The sequence below is a fragment of the Coregonus lavaretus genome (genome assembly GCF_964263955.1).
Source record: "Coregonus lavaretus genome assembly, chromosome: 21".
Taxonomy (NCBI): Eukaryota; Metazoa; Chordata; class Actinopteri; order Salmoniformes; family Salmonidae; genus Coregonus; species Coregonus lavaretus.
Window position 1 is genome coordinate 27394503 of NC_140008.1, and position 5392 is coordinate 27399894.

The following is a 5392-nucleotide window of genomic DNA, read 5'->3' on the forward strand; positions in this document are numbered from 1 at the left end:
TGAATGTCCTTGAGTTTCCCAGCCAGAGCCCGGACTTGAACCCGATCGAACATCTCTGGAGAGACCTGAAAATAGCTGTGCAGCGACGCTCCCCATCAACATGACAGAGCTTGAGAGGCTCTGCAGAGAAGAATGGGAGAAACTCCCCAAATACAGATGCGCTAAGCTTGAAGCATCATACCCAAGAAGACTCGAGGCTGTAATCGCTGCCAAAGGTGCTTCAACAAAGTACTGAGTAAAGGGTCTGAATACTTATGTAAATGTAATATTTCCGTTTTTTTATTTGTAATACATTTGCAAAAATTTCAAAAACGGTTTTTGCTTTGTCATTATGGGGTATTGCATGTAGGGAAAAAAACTATTTAATCAATTTTAGAATAAGGCTGTAACGTAACAAAATGTGGAAAAAGTAAAGGGGTCTGAATACTTTCCCAATGCACTGTATTGGGTGCAAACTCAAAATTGAAAAAAATGTCAACTCTATATCTGACATGGTACAGGTGTCTTCTTTTTTTCAAAAACAATGTGTGTGAGGTGTATACTTTTGTTTCAAAGTAGATTTGTTTAAGACTACCAAGAAACACTCTTGTGTGGCCCTGATTTAGCCCACTGCAGTAAAAGGTAAAACTCTGTGTGTGTTCTCCCCCCAGTCACAGACGAAAGTGAGGAGTGGATGTGTGATGATGATGATGAAGCGCTCTCCTCCCCCATTGAGGAAGATCCTACAGAGAGGTAAAAGTACACACCGCAACATTAACTATTTTAACAGGCACGTTTAGATATGGGGACTATTCACCATTCGGGCCCGATCCCGATTTAGGAATTGATGTCTTTCCTACGCACGCCTTTCCTACGCACTTCTCAGTATTTGGTATTCAGACTTACTTTTTTCAGTCACATAATAATAATAATAATAATAATATGCCATTTAGCAGACGCTTTTATCCAAAGCGACTTACAGTCATGCGTGCATACATTTTTTTTTTTTGTGTATGACACACTCTGCAGGTGTGGCTACCTTGCTCGCTCTGAATACATTACATTCAACCGCTGAAAACCCTCCCACTTGATGGCCAACAGATTTTCTCATGGAGTTTTCATTCAATAGGGTTTTCAGTACATTGATCTTAAGCCATCCCTTTAAACAGTGTACCTTTTTAATTACAATTTTGTCAACAGACACAATGAAATACATGGAGAGAACGGTTTCAGATTATAGAGATCAATGAAAGAATGCCATCTATACATATTTGTCTCAGTTTCAGCACCAACAGGTGGATTTAAAAATACTCTGATCTTTTAGATTATTTAGACACATTTTAAGGTTAGGAAAGTATGTATGAATAAAAAAATAACAGTTTGGAGAGCCTTTACGCACTAAATACACTGCTCAAAAAAATAAAGGGAACACTAAAATAACACATCCTAGATCTGAATGAATGAAATAATGTGCTGACAACAAAATCACACAAAAATTATCAATGGAAGTCAAATGTATCAACCCATGGAGGTCTGGATTTGGAGTCACCCTCAAAATTAAAGTGGAAAACCACATTACAGGCTGATCCAACTTTGATGTAATGTCCTTAAAACAAGTCAAAATGAGGCTCAGTAGTGTGTGTGTGGCCTCCACATGCCTGTATGACCTCCCTATAACGCCTGGGCATGCTCCTGATGAGGTGGCGGATGGTCTCCTAAGGGATCTCCTCCCAGACCTGGACTAAAGCATCCACCAACTCCTGGACAGTCTGTGGTGCAACGTGGCGTTGGTGGATGGAGCGAGACATGATGTCCCAGATGTGCTCAATTGGATTCAGGTCTGGGGAACGGGCGGGCCAGTCCATAGCATCAATGCCTTCCTCTTGCAGGAACTGCTGACACACTCCAGCCACATGAGGTCTAGCATTGTCTTGCATTAGGAGGAACCCAGGGCCAACCGCACCAGCATATGGTCTCACAAGGGGTCTGAGGATCTCATCTCGGTACCTAATGGCAGTCAGGCTACCTCTGGCGAGCACATGGAGGCCTGTGCGGCCCCCCAAAAAAATGCCACCCCACACCATGACTGACCCACCGCCAAACCGGTCATGCTGGAGGATGTTGCAGGCAGCAGAACATTCTCCACGGCGTCTCCAGACTCTGTCATGTCTGTCACGTGCTCAGTGTGAACCTGCTTTCATTTGTGAAGAGCACAGGGCGCCAGTGGCGAATTTGCCAATCTTGGTGTTCTCTGGCAAATGCCAAACGTCCTGCACGGTGTTGGGCTGTAAGAACAACCCCCACCTGTGGACGTCGGGCCCTCATACCACCCTCATGAAGTCTGTTTCTGACCGTTTGAGCAGACACATGCACATTTGTGGCCTGCTGGAGGTCATTTTGCAGGGCTCTGGCAGTGCTCCTCCTGCTCCTCCTTGCACAAAGGCGGAGGTAGCAGTCCTGCTGCTGGGTTGTTGCCCTCCTACGGCCTCCTCCACGTCTCCTGATGTACTGGCCTGTCTCCTGGTAGCGCCTCCATGCTCTGGACACTACGCTGACAGACACAGCAAACCTTCTTGCCACAGCTCGCATTGATGTGCCATCCTGGATGAGCTGCACTACCTGAGCCACTTGTGTGGGTTGTAGACTCCGTCTCATGCTACCACTAGAGTGAAAGCACCGCCAGCATTCAAAAGTGACCAAAACATCAGCCAGGAAGCATAGGAACTGAGAAGTGGTCTGTGGTTACCACCTGCAAAACCAGTCCTTTATTGGGGGTGTCTTGCTAATTGCCTATAATTTCCACCTGTTGTCTATTCCATTTGCACAACAGCATGTGACATTTATTGTCAATCAGTGTTGCTTCCTAAGTGGACAGTTTGATTTCACAGAAGTGTGATTGACTTGGAGTTACATTGTGTTGTTTAAGTGTTCCCTTTATTTTTTTGAGCAGTGTATATTGATTAATAACAAATATAGTGGTTTGATTCATCCTGAAAGTTGTCATATTCAAGTTCAATCCATAACATTTTGGAAGGTGAGAAAGTGTACAATAGGGGTTGAATAATAATCCTACAAATCTACCCTAATTCTCACTAATCATGGAACTGTATGACATCGGACCGGTTGTCAGGAACCTGCTACGTGTGGTCTGAGTTCCATAATGATTCAAATAGGCTACATGTCCCACATTATTGCACGTCTATATGATCCACTAATGCTAGCGACCCTCAGGAACAATTTACAAGGACGTGACAGAGGAAAGAAATGTAAACAGAATGGATTGATGCAAAAATAAATGTTTGTGGGTATTACTGACGGTGGCTCCCGATAGTGACTAATATTTAACATGATACAAATTGTAAAATAAAATGGAGAAAAGCCCAGGCATATTGCAATTGCTATTTGTATTTACAATCCCCTTCTCCAAACGGATTGCTCATTTACCTAACTCTTATCAATTTATAAATGACTGTGCATGGAGAATGCTGTTATTTCTATTGAAAAAAAGAAAGTAGATGCTTTTTCCACTTGGAACAGGCAGGTTCGCTCAACCTTATTCATGGTTTCCTCGTGCGTAAAGGTGGTGGAATTATGAGGGAATTAAGTCCAGGTCAGAATACGGTGTATCTGTAGACACACCTCTACCATACCTTCATTTATTCAAGTCCACCTCAAACGAATAGTGGGTGAATAGCCTGCTATTCTCATGCTTACGTTCAAGGTCAGAATACGCATAGAGAGAAAAGCAGATAAAAAGGGAATTACTTTCCCTTTACTCGCGCTTAACTCGGGTCGGAATCGGGCCCATGGGACTGTTATGGTGAGGGCTATCACAGTGGGGACTATTGACTTTGATGTCAGGAACTTTGAATCTGCATGACATCACTGTTCTCTTCTGCAGCGGCCACATCCAAACAATGTCCATGATGGGTGAGTAAAACACCACAGTCAAGCCACTGGGTTTCAATTATCTATCTGACTATCAATGAGCCATGACTGGCCTCAGCTTCCTGCACGTCCTGCTCATCTTTTCTTCCTCTCTTTAAATACCTAAAATCAGTGAGGGAAAAAAAGTATTTGATCCCCTGCTGATTTTATATGTTTGCCCACTGACAAAGAAATGATCAGTCTATAATTTTAATGGTAGGTTTGTTTGAACAGTGAGAGACAGAATAACAACAACAAAAATCCAGAAAAACGCATGTCAAAAATTGTATAGATTGATTTGCATTTTAATGAGGGAAATAAGTATTTGACCCCCTCTCAATCAGAAAGATTTCTGGCTCCCAGGTGTCTTTTATACAGGTAACGAGCTGAGATTAGGAGCACACTCTTAAAGGGAGTGCTCCTAATCTCAGCTTGTTACCTGTGTAAAAGACACCTGTCCACAGAAGCAATCAATCAATCAGATTCCAAACTCTCCACTATGGCCAAGACCAAATAACTCTCCAAGGATGTCAGGGACAAGATAGTAGACCTACACAAGGCTGGAATGGGCTACAAGACCATCGCCAAGCAGCTTGGTGAGAAGGTGACAACAGTTGGGGCGATTATTCGCAAATTGAAGAAACACAAAATAAGTGTCAATCTCCCTCGGCCTGGGGCTCCATGCAAGATCTCACCTCGTGGAGTTGCAATGATCATGAGAACGGTGAGGAATCAGCCCAGAACTACACGGGAGGATCTTGTCAATGATCTCAAGGCAGCTGGGACCATAGTCACCAAGAAAACAATTGGTAACACACTACGCCGTGAAGGACTGAAATTCTGCAGCGCCCGCAAGGTCCCCCTGCTCAAGAAAGCACATATACAGGCCCGTCTGAAGTTTGCCAATGAACATCTGAATGATTCAGAGGAGAACTGGGTGAAAGTGTTGTGGTCAGATGAGACCAAAATGGAGCTCTTTGGCATCAACTCAACTCGCCATGTTTGGAGGAGGAGGAATGCTGCCTATGACCCCAAGGACACCATCAAACATGGAGGTGGAAACATTATGCTTTGGGGGTGTTTTTCTGCTAAGGGGACAGGACAACTTCACCGCATCAAAGGGACGATGGACGGGGCCATGTACCGTCAAATCTTGGGTGAGAACCTCCTTCCCTCAGCCAGGGCATTGAAAATGGGTCGTGGATGGGTATTCCAGCATGACAATGACCCAAAACACACGGCCAAGGCAACAAAGGAGAGGCTCAAGAAGCAGCACATTAAGGTCCTGGAGTGGCCTAGCCAGTCTCCAGACCTTAATCCCATAGAAAATCTGTGGAGGGAGCTGAAGGTTCGAGTTGCCAAACGTCAGCCTCAACCTTAATGACTTGGAGAAGATCTGCAAAGAGGAGTGGGGCAAAATCCCTCCTGAGATGTGTGCAAACCTGGTGGCCAACTACAAGAAACGTCTGACCTCTGTGATTGCCAA